The 20,644-nt window shown below is 49.3% G+C and overlaps 1 long non-coding RNA gene across 2 annotated transcripts; it reads left to right on the top strand.

Moving 5' to 3' along the window:
• The first annotated feature begins 14,166 nt into the window (after positions 1-14,166).
• On the top strand, positions 14,167-19,601 carry LOC128311933 (uncharacterized). 2 transcript variants are annotated; one of them, XR_008290663.1, is made up of 3 exons: positions 14,167-16,887; positions 17,737-18,012; positions 19,047-19,601. It is a non-coding gene; the product is annotated as an uncharacterized LOC128311933 (long non-coding RNA). The 2 variants fall into 2 exon arrangements; XR_008290664.1 differs by having other exon boundaries at positions 14,264-14,842.
• The last annotated feature ends 1,043 nt before the right edge of the window (positions 19,602-20,644 follow it).

The following is a 20,644-nucleotide window of genomic DNA, read 5'->3' as shown; positions in this document are numbered from 1 at the left end:
GCTCCCTGGAGGCAGAGGAGACCCTTCTGGCCTTCTCTTGTTTGGGTCCTACTCCTGAGCCTTCCAAATTCCAGCAATGGTGCCCAGGGCAGGGAGGTTTTAGCTAGCATTATAACTCTCGGGCTCCGTCTGTGACCTTCACCTGATCTAGATGACCTCTTCCTTCCCTCCCTCTCTTCTTCAAGGACCCTTGCCATGGGCTCTTCCACAATCCACCCCAGCCACATGGATCAGCCCATACTTGTCCCTGTGCCCCTCAGCGCCCCCGTCTTGCTTTCCAGCTAGTTGTTGACACATCTCCATTCCTCTGTGGACTTCAAATTCTTTAGGAGAGAAACCGGTGTCTTCCTTACCTTCGTATCCTCCTTACACCAAGGATTTACCTGGTGCTTCGAATAGAAGAGAGGTTCAGAGTTTTTAGTTGGGGAAACAACAGTCACACACACTAAATGGCTAGAGAACAATATAAAATCTATATATTTCAGAGAGATAACAGGTACAGGCAAAAAAAAAAAAAAAAAAAAAGGCTTCGCCCAGGAGTCAGAAGGGTGGGATCTCAGACCCACCTCTGTATATTTTGGGCAAACCTGTAATGTCTCTGGGCCTCGGGTTTTTTGTCTCTATAAAAGCAGGTGGTTGGACTCAACCATCTCTAGGCTGCTTCACACTCTTTTTTCTCACATTCGGAGCCCCTAACTGCCTCTAGGCGTTCAAAGAAGCAGCCCTGGTTCCTTGTTCCCGGGTTCCTTGTTACTTGAAGAATCGTCACATGAGCGAAATCAGTGTTTCACACTTTTTCAGTCTGAGACATGACTGGAGCCGTCCCAGGATGCATGGGAATGGAGGTTCCCCTTCCCTTCTAGAAATACGCATGTAGACACCGACACATTCTTATCAATCACATCTTCCTTTGGCAATCTAAATCTCTACCCTCACGTCCTCACGTTTTACAAAATCCAGGAAGGGACCAAAGCTATACCAATGTTGTTTGTGGCTTGCACCAAAAATAGAGTGCCAAAAACAAAAACAAAAAACAAACAAACAAAAGACAAAAAAAAAAAAACTATGCTAGGTGGCATTATATTAAAAAGTGCCATGATGCAAACTCTTGCAGAGGCAGAGTTTTATCTGAAGAAGGAAGGAAAAAAAAAAAAAAAACAGAACAAAACTTGTTTTTCTGCCAGCAAGATCTACTGCTTCAGCTTCCCTCCCGACTGAGAATTTCCTAGAGGACGGACGGGGAAGGTGATGTGGGCAGCCAGTTTAGAGACCAAAGAGCTGTCCTGAAGGTTCTACCTGCTTCCCAGTGGCCACTCCCTCGAATTTTCTTAAGAACAGAACACAAGCCCTGACTTTTCACTAGGCACCCAGCTAAGAGATGACAATTTCCAGCCTCCCATTTATCTAGTGTGGCCAGAGACTAAATTCTGGCCAGTGAGACAGAAGCATTGTGTGAAACTTCCAGAAAGTCTTCTGGAAGGGAAGAGCGTCCTCCTTCCAGCTGCTGGATGTTATGGCTGGAGCTCCAGGAGCCATCTTGGACCATGACGTGAACTTGGGAAGAAAGCTACACATGGCAAAGTGATACGACAGAGAGAGTCTAGGTCCCTAACCCTGTGGAGCTGCCATGCCCTCTTCTGCTTTCTTTTACATCTGATTTGCTTGTTTCTGACTTATTTTACAACAAGGAGTAAAGGTACTATCTTGGGGGTGTCTGTTACAACCAAACCTCATCCCACTTGATATTGCAAATGAAGGAGACAGAACACTGGATGGTAAATAAAGGTAAGGTTTCTTGTCCTTGGCCTACCAGTAGGCTGTGACCTTGGGCCAGTTCCTAAATTCTCTGGGCCTAAGCTTCGTGATCTGTAAAATGGGTGCATGAGGGAAAGGGAATAAATTGCATAGTCTCAAAGGTCCATTCAATTTCCTACAATTCGAAACTATAATAAGGGGGCGCCTGGGTGGCTCAGTCAGTGAAGCATCTGACTTCGGCTCAGATCATGACCTCATGGTTTGTGAGTTCAAGCCTCACATAGGGCTCTCTGCTGTCAGTGCAGAGCCTGCTTCAGATCCTCTGCCCCCCTCTCTTTCTGCCCCTCCCCCACTCTCTCTCAAAACTAAACAAACATTAAAAAAAAAAAACCTACAATGAGCTATCACCTCACACCTGTCGGAATGGCTAAACTCAACAACACAAGAAACAACAGGTCTTGGCAAGGACATGGAAAAAAAGGACCCCTCCTGCACTGTTAGTGGGAACGCAAACTGGTGCAGACCCTCTGGAAAACAGTATGGGGGTGTCTCAAAAAAGTTGCAGATAGAATTGTCCTATGATCTAGCAATTGCACTACTATGTATTTACCCAAAGAATACAAAAATACTAATTCAAAAGGACATATGGACCCCTATACTCAGAGCAGCATTATTCACAACACCAAACTTATGGAAGCAGCCCAAGTGGACATCAGCTGATGGATGGATAAGGCAGAGAGGGTTGATATACACACCCACACACAGTGGAACATCACTCAGCCATAAAAAAGAATGAAATCTTGCCGTGTGCAATGATACGGATGAAGCTAGAGAGTATAATGCCAAGCGAAATAAGTCAGTCAGAGAAAGACAAATACCATATGATTTCACTCATATGTGGAATTTAAGAAACAAAGCAAATGAGCAAAGGGGGAAAAAAAAGAGGCAAACCAAGAAGCAGACTCTTAACTCTAGAGAACATGCTGGTAGTTACTAGAACCATCTGGGGGGGAGGGGGAGGGAATGGGTGAAATAGGTGATGGGGATGAAGGACTGCACTTGTCGTGATGAGCACCAGGTGTCATATGTACTGAATCACCGGAAGCCAACGTTATTTTGTCTATTAACTAACTGGAATTTCAACTAAAACTTTTAAAAAGCCCATTCAATTTCCAAGCCAGACACTTCTGTTACAACTTCAAGATGGCCCTGTGACTTAGGAATGACCAGTTGGAGAACCCAGCAAGAGAGTCCTCAGGGTTCCAGAGAGGGCATCTTTAATCAGCAGGGGTGCCATGAATACCAGAGTCAGATGTCACAGGGCAGGGGGGCGGGGGTGCTCGAGACACCCAAGACCACAGACTATGAATTTCAGTCAACCCAACTTCAAATCACAGTGCTGTGCTTTACAACTGTGAGACCCTGGACAAGTCACCCGCCCCCACCCTTAGTATTGGAACAAACAACATCAAAACACTGCAGGGACGTGGGGTGGACTCATGGAGGTGTGCACATTAAGCTCCCCAAAGGTAACTAAGTGGCACAGGAGATCCCTGTAGATTGTGCCACAGCAAACTGGATGCCTGGAGAAAAGTCCAGCAGCTGTCTTCTGTCCTCGCGGGTCACCAGGATGGGAGCCTCACCGCCACTGGGTCCACACTAAACCAAGTGCGTGGAGGGAGACATAGTTCTGCTTTCACATCTCTCCATAATGGAAAAGAAGTAGCGGGGGGCGGGGGGGGGGGGGAGGTGGGATCACAAGAATAGAAAGAAGGATAAAATTGAGGAGCTGAGATTTGGGTTGGTGAGCACTTCAGCAAGAAAACAAGTATCTTTATTGGCTCTGGACAGTCTGCCAATCAGCCACGAAATTACTGGTTTCTCTCTCCTCCCAGAAGGGCCTCCGCGGCTGCACACAAAAGCTGCTGAGGGAACTTCGGGGCCCGGAGAATAAAAGCCCCTCTCTGCCGAGTGCGGGCTGATTTGCAATGCATTGCTTCAGCATAATTTCCCAACTCCGCAGCCACACAAAGGCGTTTCTGTCCCTATCTGCGAGTTTAATAATTTCTATTTCCTACACCTTGCATTCATAATGCGTCCTCCCAACATGGGCCTGGGCTGGGCGCCGGCCTCGGGCCTTCGGGCGCATCAGCTGCCCTCTCCAGGGCCCTGGGCTGGGAAACCATTTATTAGACAATTTAGCATCTTCTGAGGACGCAGCAACAGAAGGCAGGCCGCCTGACCTCCTTGAAACGTACCTCTTGTACTCACCTTGCCCTTCATGACCCTTTACCCCTTTTCATTAATTTATTTATTCCACACAGCACCTACTGATGGTAGACATTGTCCCAGCCACTCTAAAACCTGCCTTCATATCGCCAGCAACACAGCGCTGAGGGGCCGATAGAGAAAGAGAGCGGGAAGTGCACTTGACCGTAACTCTGCGAGGGCTGGCATCACAGCCATTTAGACTCACTCTTGATATCTCTAGCACCTAACAATATCTGCACATAATAAGTGCTCAATTATATCTGATGAATATTGAGTGAAAAAAAAAATGGATATCAAGACCTGTAACTATAACGAAAAGAGATTTTATCTGTTGGGTATTATTTTGTTTGGCAGCGGGGAGGAGGAAGGGAGCAGGGGGAAGGTACATGTCACAGGAGACACAGAAACCAAGCTAGCTGTGTTGCCAACCCTGGAGGAGCACAGAGGTGTGACTATATGGAAAGAAGCAGAGATGACAGAAGAAACCCCCTGCCAGGAGGAGAGCCCCTGCAGAGGCATGAGAGTTTGGGAGCTGGGGGCTGCTTAAGCATGGGACAGGGGCAGGCGAACACGCTGGACAAGTGAGTTGGCCCCGGTGACCCAAAGACTCAGGGGCAGCCAGGCCAGGATTGGGAATGCTATCAGACAGACCTAAGCTTGGGTCTCCACTTCATGGCTTACCAGCTGCGTGACCCTGGTCAAGGCATCTCACCTTGCTGAGCCCCGGTTTCCTCTTCTGTAAAATGCAGCCACTGTAAGCACTCACCTTCTAGCATCATAGTGAGGATGATAAGGGGCAGGGACATCCCAAGGGCCCAAAGCACAGCCGATTCATTAGATCTTGGGTGGAAGCCACATCTGCTTCTTCTGGGGATCCTAGCTGTTCTGATTCTGATGGCTCTGAGACTGGGCAGAAAACAGGGCCTATCGTGGACTCCCGTGGCCCCTCGCCTCTCTGGCTTTAGCCACCTCCAGCAAGATCTGCCACATACCCACCCCTGCAGGAAAAGCTGACCCAGCCAAGTGAGAGGTGCCAGGCCCAAAGGGCTGTGAGCGGACCATGTGCAAGATGACACGGGTCAGAGAAAGGTCGGGGAAGGGACGGAAAGAAGGCTATCTGGAATGGCTGCAGGGACGGTGCATAACGCAGACACTTCCCTCGGCGGCCAGGGCATACATCCTCTCTCCCACACATATTACTTCCTTTAGACAGTGAGAAAGGAGACCCCCTCTTCCTTTCCTTCCTCTTCCCTCCACCAGCCACATATGAGATGGTGTTCTCTCTAATTCCAATCAGTCCTTCTTATCCTTTTTTGCACCTTCCCCCCAGCCAGGGTACAGATCCCAGTGCTGAGCACAGTGTGTAATTTGAAGGGGTAGAGACGGAATGCACCCTTATCCCTACCCTCATTTTACAGAGGAGAAAACCGGGGCCCAGAAAAGTCATGAGACCTGCCCGAAGTCACGCACTGAGGCAGCGTGGTAGAGACAGCAGGGCCTCAAGTATACACATGCTGGTTGATTATTTCTGCCTGTGTATTGGGAAGCTTCTGGCCTCATGTAATAAAATGCCCAACCCACAAGAGCTTAAACAATGAGAATATTCATTATCTTATATAACGAGGAGCCCTGGTAATTCAGGTGATTGGCATCCAGAACCAGTTCTCTCCCCCGCTCCGTTCTGCCATACTCGGCCTAGCAGAAGTTACTTTTCAGCCTGTTTCCTCATGGTCATAAAGCGGCTGCGGCAGCTCCCAGCATCATGCCTCCCACAATAATGCCTCTCAAAAGAACAGAATGTCCCTCTTTTGTGCTCATTTTAGGGTGAGAAATCCAAGAATCCCTGCAGGCTCTAATTGTTTCACTGGTTATAATTGCAAGAAGAATACATCAAGTGTGATTGATTGCCTGGCTTGCCTACGTGAGACACCTTCGGGACTGGGAGAAGCCAGCTTTCCCTGAGGTGCGTGGGTGCAAGAGATGGAGACAAAGTAAAGGTTCTGCCGGCAAAGAAGAAGGTGGAGACTGACTGGGACGCAGGCTGCCAAGAGCTGGACACGCTACCTTGCTGTGAGGCTGAACCTCGGCTTCCCGGGGACAAGGAGGAGACGGCTTTCCCTAGGATGCAAGGGTCCATCAGCATCTCTTACAGCCTAACTCTCTGTTTTGCTTCTCTTTGCCAGACACCCAGGCACAAAGCTAATCGAGTCCTCACTAACCCCATCCCACCGAACTAGCAGCTTTTCCTAGGGGCCTCAGTTCACTCAGCCACGTGAGAGCAGGCGCTGTTGCCTATGCACCTCTGCACCCCAAAACTCAGCATCATGCCCCGATGCCTAGTAGATGCTCAAAAAATGTTGCTGAGCAAATGAATAAAATCGGCAAGCCTGGGATAAGTATCCCTATTCTATGGGTCTATAATCGAAATCCAGTGTAATAAATGGAAAAAAGAAAAAAAAGCATGTTGTTAGAAGTGCAAGGAGATGTTAATATTTTTATTATTCCCCTCTCTTCTCTTTCCTCTCCACCTCAAAATACCTGACTCCACACACAAAGTTTATCCCAAGAAAGCCAGGGCGTGAGTGGAGAAAAGGACATCAGGTCACAAGGCTTAGGTCAAGGTCTGTATTAGTCAGCTCGGGCTGTCATAACAAAATACCACAGACTGGGTGGCTTAAACAGAAATTTGTTTTCCTACAGTTCTAGATGCTGGGAGTCCAAGATCAAGGTGCCATTAGGGTTAGTTGCTATGGAGAGCTCTCTTCCTGGCTTGCAAATGGCTGCCTTTTCACTGTGTCCTCACACAGCTCTTCTCTGTGTGCCTGTGCAGAGACAGAGATCTCTGGTCTCTCTTCCTCTTCTTATAAGGACATCAGTCTTATTAGATTAGGGCCCCACCCTTATGATGTCATTTAACATTAATTAATTCGCCAAAGGTCCTATCTCCAAATACAGTCACAGTGGGGGGTTAGGACTTCAACATATGAATTTAGTGAAAAGGGACACAATTCAGTCCATAAGGTCTGGGGAAGGTTCTGGAATTGATCCTCTGGTTTGAAGATCTTAAACAGAGCCTGCCCTCTGGGACCTTTTTGCAGCAGAACGTTAGAGTGACAGTGGCATCCGTCCCAGGTACATTCTCAGATCTTACCAACTGACCCTGCTACCATCCATATGACTCCGGCCCCACTCATCCCTAGTTGCATGTATGGGCACTCATTATTGGCCTTTTCTCTGCCCAAGCCACGTGCACAAAGATCTAGCGACCCGTCCAGACTCCAGCTTCTGGTTTGCTAACCTTGGCTTCCTGCTGAAGCTACAGGACCCGCCCACCCCTTTGGTTTGAGCATCATTTATCAGGATCAGTGAGACTGCTCCAGTTACCGTGAATTCCAAAATCTCAGTCACTTAAGACAACCAATTTCCTTCTCACTCATTCACACACCCAGTGCTGTTGTGTATGGGCTATGACATACTCATCTGGGGACCAGACTGCTGGTTCCACCAGACTGTGACGTCACCATCTCTGATCTTTCTAAAGAGGGAGAGGGAGAGGGAGAGAGAGAGAGAGAGAGAGAAATACATGCCACCTCTTAAGTGATCACACATTATTTCTGGCTATACTCTATTAACCAGAACTAGCCCCACAAGACTGGTTAACCCCTCCACGTGAACAGGAAAGGGAAGAGATTTTGAAATATTGGTGAACACAAGTAATGTCTATCAAACTCACACCTCCTGCTAAGTGACACGACTTCTAATAACTATGACCCTGCCCCCACAGACAGGAGAGCACCCACATCCCCTTATCCTCTCCCTTCTCCATAGGGAATAGAATATGTACTTGTACTTTCTCAATATACACACCCAATAACAGGCAAGGAGCCAATTGTTACTTCTGGGCCAACAGCTTTGCCATTTTTCTACTAAGTTTCCCAGCAATGCAAAAGGGTGACTTGCTGACTCTTGTCTGCCCAGAAACTGAAAGCATCTTGGCCCACCTACACAGACAACTGCCGTGCCCTCTCTTACGGCGAGGTGTTCAGGACCCACGTCCCTGCCAGACTGCCACTGCCCCCACCCCCATGACCGCCTAAGCCGGGGAGCACTTATATGCACCTGGCGTCTCCCCTCTCCTTCCAGGGCCCCTGACCCACGCAAAGATAAATAATTCAAGCCAAGACGCGCTGCCACGCTGCTGCCACGCTGGGGATTTAGTGCATACATCGCTCACGCTCCTCTCGCCGCCACAAGAAAAATTACAGATTGATCCACAGGACCTGACTCTCTGCCCATACTTCTCCTGGGCTGCTGCTATTGCCTCTCCTATAAGTAATGGCTGAGCTGGTGACAGCACGATTTAAGTTAGGAGACGGGGGTAGTAAGCTGAGAGTATAAGAAGAGTGGACTGTGGGAGGAGGAGGGGCTGCAGAGCTGGGCCTTGACCATGACACTGAAGGCTGAGCGTCTCAGCCAAGAGTCCCCATGTAGAAATAAGGCAGGCACCCTGCAGCTCAGTGGGCACCTTGTCTCCTGTTTTCTTTGGAGTAAGGACCGAAAACACTAATATGAGCCACCGGTTCTTAAGCCTTTATTATATGCTAAGCACTAGGCAGAGTGCTTCACATGGACCAATTCACTTGAATTTATTAGGATTGGGCTCAGCCTGGAGTGACGGTTAACCCAAAATAAGAATGGTTTAAGTAAGGCAGACGTTTGTTTTCTGCTCCCGAGGTCAGCTGTCCAGGGCTAGTAGGCACATCACAGTGTTCAGAACCCAGGCTCCTTCTATCTTGTGGCTCTGCCTGCGTGGCCTCCACTTCCAAAGTCCCTTTATGTTCCAGGGTGACCGTTCCAGCTCTATCCACTCTGCCTGGATTCCTGCCAGCAGGACAGAAGTAAGAGCAAGAGGAGAACCTGATCCCTCCCTTTAAGAGCACTTCCTAGAAGCTGCCTGAACTTGCATTCCATTGGCCTGGCCTCATCATGTGACCACAGGAGCAAAGGGTCCTGGGAAATGTAGTCTTGACTCCAGGCAGCCACATGTTCACCCGACATTTGGAAGTTTTATGCTGTAGAAGGAGAGAAAAACAGCTGAGGGACCGCTGGCAGTATCAGCCACCTCACTCATTTGACCACTTTGTGAGCTAGCACTGTTACTAAATAAATGCCTTTTACAGATGGTGTAACTGGCAGACAAAAATGTTTGCATGAAGTTCCCTGATCCAAAACATTCTTATCTTTCAAGTTCCTTACTACATGTTACTGACATTCCGCCTTGTATTCCTATCTGCTGTTTATCTCTCAGGCTACACAAGAGGCTACGAACTCCTGGAAGGCAGCGCTCCATGTTTAAGCGCTACATCTCTCACTCCATGGTGCCTAATACCATGCCTGGTACAGAGGGGACATCCGGCAAATAAACGTTTATCATATTAGATAGAATCTAATCCTTTCCTTTGCTCTGTCATCCTCACCCTCATTACCAAAAACCTATTAATTGCCTGTTACACCCACTTAGCACTCTTAAGATAAACAGACATGGAGTCCACTGTCCAGCAATTTACAGTCTAAATTTGGGACAATTTAACATGCAAAAGACAACACCCACTTCTCTCCCCACCATCTTCTCTGGAGGAGAGAGACCCTTCTCTCTTGGAGGAGCTCCCTGTGGGCTTTCTAGTCAGGAGGCTACAAACTCCTACCTCCCTGGGGAGGAGGAGCAGGGCTGCACCCAAGAATATAAAACTGCCGCTCAGCAACCTTTGCGGCCCCCCCACCTCCGTGAGCTGACGAGGCTGAGCAGTTCAAGCAGAGTTCAGCTCAAGTGACTTCCTCATCACCCCACTCTTAGCCCATTCTCTGCGGCATTTGCAATTTCTCTGCTCCGGGGGTCAAGTCTCCAGTGTGCCCTCCCTGAGTAATTGTGAAATTATTATGGTTGGTGATTTTAATTTAAATTGGATGGAGAAATGTCATACTGCGGTCGACTCATTTGCTATGGATTTTCACTTAACCAAATTGATTAGTCAACCAACTAGACTTAACTTGAGAGTTGTAATCATTCATTATTAGATCTCATTTTTCCCAACGCACCCAGATGATGTCAAGAAATTAAAAGTGCAGCAAAAACTTCAACGATGTCTTCTCATCTATGGCAGGGGTCTGCCTGAAAGGCCCAGAGATGGAACGGGCTGTGGCAACCAGGTTGGGGGGGTGGGGGAAGCCACAACGGCCAAGTTCCTTGGTGCTGCCTTAGAAGGATGGCCAAAAGAAATGAGGCGGAACATCTGGGCAGGCAACCAGGCCAAGGAACTGGGTTTTCCCTCCTCCCCTTCCCATGTGCCAAACCTCTGCTCACCCTTCAGGAGCCATCTCAAATGCTGCCTCTTTGAAGCCCTCCATGACTTCCCATCTTCTCCACTCCCACGGTACATCCCTGTTGCAGGAATTTGTGCATTTTCGTGTAGTTATTGCTTAAATACCTTTTCTAAACTAAAGCTCCTTAAGGTCAAGGTCAGATTTGATTCGACGTTGGATCCTAACTCCTGTCACTGTCCTAGCACACAGGGGGCGCTTGGTAAATGTTTCTCTATGGACTGAATGAGTGAGAAATGGCCTAAAGATAACAATGTGGTTAAGCACCAAGATGGGTCCTACGGGCAGAGCAAAGTTCACTGCTGCAGATTCTTCCAACTGCACAAAAGTGAGGGAGGGAGGTCGGCCCCTGTGGATACGAATCAAACCCAGACTTTACAGTGGACGCTAAGCTGAGTATGACTCACCTGGATGCTCTGACTGCCAGTAAAGTTAATGTGATCATCAATTGCTTCGATAACACTAATGGATACATTCAGAAAAAAAAAATGACTGTCACTCTGCTTCTGGGCAGGCTAACCCTGGAACATCACTTAGAAGGACAGTGCAGACTGACATCTGGGAAAAGAGGTCCCCTATGGTCAGGGCTGCCTGATGGGTGTGCAACCTGTATAGTCACTCAGAAGGGTCCTAATGTCATCTTGAAATTCCTAATAATTTTCAAACAAAGGGCTCTGCATTTTCATTTTGTACTGAGGGCTCATACACATTATGTAGCTGTTCCTGCATATGGTGGAGAGACCCAAAATCATGCCATAATAGAAATAGTTGAAGAACCCAGGGTATTTTGCTTGGAGAAAGGAAGCTTTGATGGGGACATTGTAACTATCTTCAAATGTCTAAAGACATTCATGCAGGAAAAGAATAAAACAGCCTATGTGCTACCCCAGAGGACAGAACCCCAGCCACCAGGCTGAGGCTCATTTAAGTTGGTGTTGGAGTTGGCAGGCTAGGGGCTGGGGGCACTTGGCATTGATTGGAACTATTTGAAAAAGACACATGGGAGATGATGTGTAGTGCATGGTCAGAGGCATTTAAGCCAATACCAAATTTGGCAAAGGATGTTGCAGGGGCAAGAAGATAAAGCTTCAGATGGGGGTTGGACTGAAGGATTCTAAAAATCCCTTCCAGCGCTTTGATCCTCTGCTTCCCAGGCTAGGCAATCCCCGTTCCAAAGCAGAGTGGGGAGGGGCAACTGGCAGAGAGTGAAGAGGTGGAGTAGAAGAGAGTGAAGGGGGAGACTCAAGGACCATAGGTCCATAGCCACTTACCTGGACAACTGACTGGTCAACGCTTTCTACCCCACCCAACATACAGCTGCCAAATGGATTTAATCACCCACCCAAGGTGTCTCTGGGGGCTAAAGAGGAGTTAAGTCCATGATCAACCCTCAAACTTGTCCCAAGTGGCTCTGATCCAGAAAGATCCAGGGGAGTCATAGCACATGAAAAATAAGTTCCGGGCCAACTGCTTCCTTCCTGGCTCCTGGAATCATTTTTCCAGCCGTGCTGTCTGCACACCCCATGGGAGCTATTCATTAATGAGGGTGAGAAATGCCTAAATTACACCTCTGGTTCACGTCCAGCTCATTCAGAAGGTAGGAACGTGAGAAAACTCACTCCCGCGTGGTTTCCACGATCATCGTCGACTCGTTTCCCCTCTGACACAGAGAGGCCATTGACCAAGAGATGGAAACCACATGCGCACCCTCATTTCTGCATCCCACACCTGACCCCAGGCCCCCTTCGTCTTCATCGCTGTTTTCTTCATCACCGGGACCCTTGTTTCACCTTCCCTCAGCTCCTACGTGGGCACCTGTCTCTGTCTGCTTATGAGACCAACAACGTTGAACCCTTGTGATGCTCCTTTTCCTGGAGAACAGCAGCTTCCTGCTCACGCTCCCTGCCCCCTTCCCTCACCCCACCCACCCGCCACCACCTCCAACTTCAGATGGGCTCTGAACACTGCTGCCGTTTCGGGGAGAGCAGAAGGCAGGGAGGAAGGGGGGCTAACATCTCCAAAAAAGCTTTTAACAGAGACCATCGTTTCCCTCCAAGAATCAATGCATTTTAATTCATACGAAGATATTTGTCTGCTGCTCTGTTCCTTCGAGGCGTGGAGACACGTTTAACAAAACAAGTCAGCCTCGCGTGGAGACAAACGCACCAGCTTCTCCCTGAAATTACTGGAAGTTCATTTTCAAAAGCCGTCCTGTTTTCTGGGAATCAATGCATATCAACTAAAATCAATAGCTTCTCCGTGCGGATGGGCTGAGACACCAAACTGATGCAGCGTTCCAGTGCGTTTGTATCCAAATCTAGACGTTCTCAACAAGTCAATGAATTTAAGCGCCTGCCAGTGTCTTTTCACTTAAAACTAATCTGTTTGCTGATCGGACTGCACATTTCCAGAGTGCGTAGTAATATACTCTGTGTGTTTACCAGATCCAATGTACATTAACTCAAATAAAAATATTTCCACTTAACTTAAAATTGAGTTTGTCCCAACTTCGGCAATGCTCATGGGAATTAGCTCTAACCAATCAGCCTACTAGCCCAGCTCTCCCAGAGCACAAGGCCCCATCTCCTTTATCTGGTCCCAAGGGTGTGGTCTCTCTGGGGCTAATATATTCTGGAACAAAGTGCTTCCGGCTTCTGCAGACCGTAAACTCCAGGATTAGAAGGGACACTGAGGGATTTGTTTGGTCTGCCCCTCTGCCTTCAAGCCGCAGGTCACCCCCCCCCCTCAGCCATTCTACAGAAGGGGCCCCTCTTCCGTTCCTAGAATCACCCAGGAGAGTCTTTCTGTGGTCACTCATTCCTGAATGGCAAAACGTTCAGCCAAGGACTGTTCTCTAATGAGCCACTTACAGAACACCTACCATATGCAAGGCTCCATGGAGATTCAAAGCAGTAAAAAACAGAGCATTCTAGGTCTAATGGTGGAGGGGCCTTAATCTACATTCAGATGGTCAGTCAGTCAGCAAATGTTACTTGAGCACCTCCTTGTCCAGATTCTGTGCTAAGCACAGGGAGACAGTGATGGACGTATCAGACTAAGCCCATCGCCTGCAAGCCCCCCAAAAGAAACATCGGGTACATCAGTACAACCAATACATCATTAATTAGAGGCATGTGCAAAGAAAGGACTACAAGGGGGGAAATTTGGGGTACTGGGGAGCAAAGGATAGCATCGAAACTGGCGGTGGGGAGGGAGGCAGCGGGCAGGGGCTGTACCTACTGCTCACCAGACCCCCTGCCAGCACCTGCACCTTCACTTACAACAATTGGTTTAATCCCCACAAGTCTGTGGGGAATTGCTAGGATTCCCATTTACCAGATGAAGAAACTGAGACTCACAGGCCCCTTACCAGCTCTGGGAGACGACTGCTAAGTGTACTCATCCTATGAGAGCAAATTACCAACTGCCAGAACCACAATTCAAGGCCAGGAGTAACAGACACCCGGCCTTCCCCACTGTACCACCTGCCCCTCACATGCAAGTGAATTAATAACTCGAGACATTATGTGTTTGCAGGAGAAAATGAGACCCAGAGAGGCAGTGGGTGTCTGGTTTTAGAAGAGGGGCAGAGCTCCAAGGGCTCAGGTCTTAATCAAGGAAGGCTTCTAAGAGAAGGAGGCCCTAGAGCCAAGCCAGAGAAATACTGAGGGAAAGGTCCCAGACAAGAGGCAATGGCTGGAGCCAATGCACAGAAGCAGAAGTAAATGCTGTTTTAGTGGGGAGTGAAGAGACCAGGCAGGGCTCAAATAGCACCTCTGTGTCGAGGAGCCACAGGAGACAAACCTGGATCGGGAGCATGAAACCAGGTTCTAGAAGACCACGGATGTCACACACTATGGCTGTGTTCTTAGATTGGATCCCAGGTTCCAACGCTGTGGCTGGCCTTGGAGAAGCAGAGGGGCAGGAACCCACTGCCAGGACCTGGACAGACCCAACCTTGTCCTCCCTGGATCCCACAGGCCCCTCTTCCCTGCCTCTCCCTGATGCTGGCAGCTCGGGGATGCTGCTGAGAGAGGCTGGTCCCCAGCTCTGAGAGGCTTCAAGGCATCACCATGGAGACGCTCCAGGCCGCCAGCCACACAAAAGGAGCTGTGAGTTCCCCAGCTCACCTGGGACTCCGAGCTAACGAGGAGGTGGCAAAAGTGTTTCATTTTCTCTCCTTGCTCTCTTACAAAAAGAAAGAGGCAATTTACACAGACAAACAAACCCCACCCTGCCCTGAAAGGAAGCTGCTAAGCCTGTCCTTCCATGGTGACTGGCCTCCTCCTGAGAGAAGAAGAGAGAAGCCTGGGCCTGGAGGTCTACAATGGGACATTCACAGGAAAGAAAGGGGGATGGAGGGACCAACAGGAAACCTAGGGCCGGCCCCCTTCTCCTACCCAAATAGAGAGGCCAGCTCAGAGCCAAGTGTATAAGTGTAAGTTGGTATCTTTGAATTCATTCGCTTTGGAGTTCTGAAATGCCAACAACCTTTACAATTGTCTTCAAGACAATTTACATTGGGGTAAATAATGCAAGTTGGGTACACCAGGAGGCTTTCAACGCCATCCCCACTCAACAGGTGCATCATGGATCAAGCCTCCCAAGCAGCTAGTCCCCACTTAGCAGCCCAGGGAATTCTGACCGAGTATAAAAGGGCCCGGGAATCCTCTGAATGGTGGAGGGGGAAACAGTAGAAGAGGGATGGCGGTGCCAGGATACCCTGAAACAGACAGGGCTGGGGATGTGGAAAGGAAGGCGGTTGGTTGTTTCTGAGCAGGGAAGGGAGGAGAACGAGAGCATCTCCAGCCAGCAAGCAATCTTCACACATGCATTGTCGTTCTCTTCTGCAAAGGGGTGAGAAGAGGGGAGGGGGAGAGGTGGCACCAAGAGGGAGCAGGCGGGAGAGGTGAGAAATCCAGCATCTTCAGACCTGCCCACTCTGCTGGCTTCTCTGCTGTGTGCAATAGCTCATCTCACAGTCATTAGAGAGCCCACAGGAAGGATTGAAGCCGGACACCCCGAAGGGTGGGAAAATGAAGAGAAGGGCTGCACACAGATGTACGTGCGCTTGAACATCTTGGGAGAGATGGGGTCCAGCCTGGAGCTGTCCAGTCCCCAGACTGCCGGAATCCTTGCAGCAGCAAGTGGACTCTGCCTCCAAAAGCCCCAGGATCACCTGACAGGCAAAGTCTCCCTGTCCAGTCCGAACACTCTTCCTCTTTCCTTGCCTTCTCCTACAGCAAAAAAGGACACAACTTCTCCTCCGGTCTGGCCCAGCCCCCTCTACCTCCTGAGCAAAGAGCAGTAAACTGGGGCGGCAGGGGGCGGGGGGGGGGGGGCACTTGCTACTAAAGTGTCAGATCCTGACAGTTCTCTACTCAGGTCTTACAATGGCTCCCATCTCACTCATGATAAAAGCCAAAGTTCTTACATCAAGGCCCTATAAAATCTACAAACACACCCCTCCCGCCCATTACCTTTCTGTAATCCCTTGGTACGTTGCCTCTCACTTGCCCTGATCAAGTTGCAGCATCTCCTTTTTACTCCTCATACAGATCAGTGCTTTGGGGCCTCAGGGCCTTTGCACTTGCTATTTCCTCTGGGCAGAATGCTTTCCTCAGATGTCTTCATACCTCACTCCCTCAGGCCTGTATTTCAACATTATGTTCTCAGTGAGCCTTCTTGGTTACCCTATCTAAAACTGCAGCCTCTCCAACGCTCCCAGCCCCTCCTTCCTGCTTTACTTCGTCTTAGCTTTTACGACCACCTCTACTTGCCCATTCATGTAGTTTACTGTCTGTGTCCCTCACGTGAATGCACATACCATGAAGGCTGGGGGGTTACCTGTTTTGTTCTCAGCACCTAGAAGCATCTCGGAAGATGGTAGGTCCTAAATGACTACTCACTGAATGAGAGAATCGTCCCTAAGCCTGCCCCTGCCCCCTGCCACACTTCCCCCGCAGTGCCTACAGCAATGCCCCTCGTCAGTACCTCTGAAGACACCAACCTTCTGGGAAAATTACTTGTCTTTTGGATAAAGACTGAGAATGACAGGAGAGAAGTGACAGGGAGAGCAGATGAGGGAGGACTCTTTCCTGCCAGGTCCAGAGAAGACAGAATATAGGCGCAGGGAGACATTTCTTGGGTGGGCATCCCACTGAACTCCAGAAGGCACCACCATCTCATGCAAGGGGCAAATTCATCTCTCTCATTAGTCTCTTCCTCAGTAAGGACACATGCACAGGTGTGCATGTTTACACACACACGCTCGCTCACACACACACACCCCTCCGTTTCAAAGTCACGGAGGTTTGAGGAGTGGAGAGAGCTTCAACATCAGCAGACATGGGCTCCAGCCCCTGAGCCATCACTCCTGAGCCCTGCAATTTTCAGTGCCAACAAGCATCTCATTCAGCTGTGGAAGCCTGGTTTTCTGGGGCCAGAAGCGCCTCCTCACTCAACCTGTCCATCAAGAGTCAGGTAAGGCTCTCAGGTGCTCCTGGGTGTGGCCACCTCTGTAAACATGGACCTGCTGAAAAGCATCCTTCATGCCTATGCAACTGAGTTCTACCTACAGTTCCTGAGGGTGGGCCTGGGGGACTTGGCAAGAACAAATGGCAGAGAAATAACCCCCAAGATAGCAGGCCATTAGGCAAAGCACCACACTGTTCCAGCTGCATTGATTTCCCGCTGGAGCAAAAACCTTTTGCAAGTTTGGATTAATAATGAGCACCACAGACTCAAGCCAATGGCTCCCAGGCCTGGGTGCGATCCCAGTCTCCACTCCCGTCTCGCCTGCGATGGTGGGACCAAGGACAAGGGCACATGTTTTTCTGGCAGATCAGCCAGGTGCCCACGATGTTGTAAAGGTGGCCTGGGTGTGGGAGGCGCGGGACCGAGGCAGCCTGGCCGCGGTGGGCACTCTCGGCCCAGCTGGGCTGGCCGGGCCCGGGCATTATTTATAATTGAGCTTATCGCGTGCAGCGCTCCCTGTCGCTGTCGGTTAGAGCCATTTGATGTCGTTGAGCCTTTTGGAAAAAGAAGGGTGGGAGGAAAGAGGCAAAGGCAGGAGAAACAAAAGGAGTTTCGTAGCGGGACTTCAAAAAAGCCAAGTGTTTGAAAAGATCTTTGCTAAGGTTCTGACCTACTTTGCATGGGGATAAGCCATCTCTTTCACTTTAAAAGAAAAAAATCCCGCACAAAGTGGCCGCAGCTCTATTCAGGAGAACTGGGCTGCACTGCAGAAAGGGGCTTTAGTGCTGTAATCAGAGACCATTTAGGAGCCATGATTTGGGTAATTATATAAGATTTCAGCCTCTCTTCTTCCAGGGTCACGCACAGCTCTGGATGACGGGCTGCCGAAGTAAGACAGCCAAGGCTGAAAGAGGGGGTGCCTGACAGAGCAGAGCCGCAGGGGGCAAACCCCTGCACCCCAGAACACCTGGTCACACCCTTGGCTCTGACACTTCCCAGCTGCGTAACCTTGGTTTTGTGACCTAGACTCTCAGAGACCTGCCCTTCTTGTCACGTTTACACCTCGGACAGTGAACCAGGTTGTAACGGTCACAAGTGAACCCTCCGAGGCCAGTGCCTGGCACACAGTAGGTACTCAGCAATGGTGACTCTCTCCTCCGCCTCCTCCCTGTTTTCTAGACTGAATTTAAGGGGTCATCCTGTCCTGCTCACAGATTGCTTGGATTGATCAATGCCAACTGGGGTCTCTAGGACCCATAAGCAGAATCAGGGCCTATCAAGTAAGGAGCAGAGTCAATAGGTTCTGGGCCTGAAGGAGGCCCCAGGCAGTCTGAAATCAGAGCAAAGGGGACTCACGAAGGAACAGGACAGGAGGGACAAGGACGTGAGGCGGGGAGGAGCAAAGGATGTTCTGCAGAAAGCAGATGGCGTTCCCTCACCCCAGCACCCTGCCCATGGCTTCATACCTCCGCTGGTCTAAAGAATACAACACTCTGAACTTGGTGCCCAACAGACGGAACAAAGTAGAGGACAGTTACAATGTTCAAGTGAAAAGAGCTGGGACAGAGGTTAGAAAAGATTTAAGAAGGAAAAACTGCAAAGTTAAGTGTTCATTATCATTAAAATAGTGAATAGTATTAATAACTTTTCTTATAGAATCCTAACAATCCCTGGAGGCTGGTAGTATTAGGAAATATTACTATACCCACTTCACAGATATGCCAACTGAGGTTAAGAGAGAAACTCAAAAAATTGCACAGCTAGTCTGTGAGGTCTGTGTCTGAATCGAGAGTCTGGGTTCTCAGTTACTTTTTATTGCCTCCAAAGCCTTTGAACGTATTCAGTAAATATGCAGTGAGCACCCACTGTGGTGCCAGACTCTGTTCCAGGCACTGGAGGTCCAGCCATAAACACAAATATGTCTCCGCCCTCACGGCACCCACATGGGTCACCCTTCTGTGTGGGGCTGGTCTACACCACAACCCTCCCCTTCCCCAGCATGGCATGGGACTACTTCAGGGATGCTCTCAGGGGATGCAAATAAACCCTTTTAATCTCAGTCAAATTCAAGCATCTAAGGGTAGGTCAATCTATTTTGAAAATCTAATCATTTTATGAATTCCAAACAAAGACAAAACTAATTGTGGATTATCCCTTGTCCTTAGGTTGCCCTCCAGATACAGTTATCAAAAGTTCCTCCAGCAAAGAAGCTACTTCTGCCTCCTGGTCCCTTGACGGGAATACCCTTGACCGCTCTGTTGGTGACCGTGACAAACCCCAGACAAACCCCAGCACCTAAAGCTCAAGGCAGAGAAGCAAGGATCTCACAGGCTAAGAAATACACCTGCCTTCTGATCCGGAGTTCCATTTAAAGGATTACACTATAAAAGCCTTACTTATCCTGCAAAAAGACAAATGCATAAGGATGTTCAATTCGGCATTGTTTATAGTAATAAAAAATGGAAACTCATAAATATCCATGAACGAGGCAATCTATGAAATCACCGTGGTACAGACACACAGTGGGATACTACATATCCATTAAAAAGAATGAAGTGGAAAAACAGACTGCCATGAAAGCTCTCGAAGACACAGTCAGTAAAAAAGTAAGCCACAAAACGATACACTCAGTGTATTTAAAAAACAATCTGTGTGTGTGTGGGGGGGGGATACACAGTTTCAAATAAAATAATGTATGTAAAAAAACTGGCACCGTGTCTGGCCCATGGTAAGTTCTAGATGTATTTAACTAACGTCCAAATATACTTTGTAAAGTCGGGGCACAGGAACGGTGGTTACCTCCAGGGGCACTAGAGCTGCAATTGTTCGAATGTTCAGGAATGCAGAGTTTCTGCAGCGCTCAAAGCCTAACAGGGGGGAGAAGGATGTAGAGCTGCATTTTCCCAAACACTCTCAGGGAAGGAGCGTTCCTCGATCCCTTGTCCTTTGGTCTTTGAAAATTCTTTCTGGTAGCTTCTCTGAATGCCTACGGTGCACTTGCAGCCCATGCCTTGACTTCCATCCTCCTCCACAGAGGCAACGGGAATGCCTAACCACGCTGGATCACCAAGGGGCCGAGAGGTCAGAGTGCGTCCTCTCCACTCGCCTCAGACCTTCCGAGACCACCTGTGTCTGCTTGGTAAAGCGGCCGTGGGCTTGCCCTTTTCTGTCCTTGCCCTTCCTTTCAGCTCTGGCTCTCCATTTCTCCCTGACACATCCACCCTCACTCATAAACACAGCTCTCTGCAGAGGAATGAATGCAGAGCTTTTGGCCCCCTGTCCTCCCGACCTAAGTACCATGCCACCCAGGGCTAGTGGAGAGGGTTGGGCGGGTCTGAGGAAGGGGACCGGCTGGGTTCAGAATCACAGACGAGTAGACATTTTCTGCTCCTCCTCTTTTTACACATGAGGGATGTGAGATCCAGACAGGTGAAATGCCCTGTCCAAAATCACACAGGATTCACCCTCTGCTAGGATCCAGGCACCAGATGGTGAGCTCACCTGTCTCCAGGTGAGCCCAGCCCATGCTCCTCTCTCCTGGCAGAGACCGGGCAGGGTCTGGGTGGACGATGTTTTCTTGGTAGTCAAACTGGAGCGTTGAGGGATTTCAAGGCAAGAGGCAAGAGTGCGCCCTTGTCTCCCCTCACAGGCATCACCAGAGACATGCGAAGGGTTTCCAGCCAGATGACTGTGAGCGCCTCACACGGTTCTGCGATGCATCTCACCCCTCCAGGCGGAGGCTGCCCGGACAATGCCAAGACGT

This window comes from Acinonyx jubatus, chromosome D1 (assembly GCF_027475565.1).
Source record: "Acinonyx jubatus isolate Ajub_Pintada_27869175 chromosome D1, VMU_Ajub_asm_v1.0, whole genome shotgun sequence".
NCBI lineage: Eukaryota > Metazoa > Chordata > Mammalia > Carnivora > Felidae > Acinonyx > Acinonyx jubatus.
Note: the sequence above shows the minus strand (reverse complement) of the source record. Positions and strands in the feature narration are given on the sequence as shown.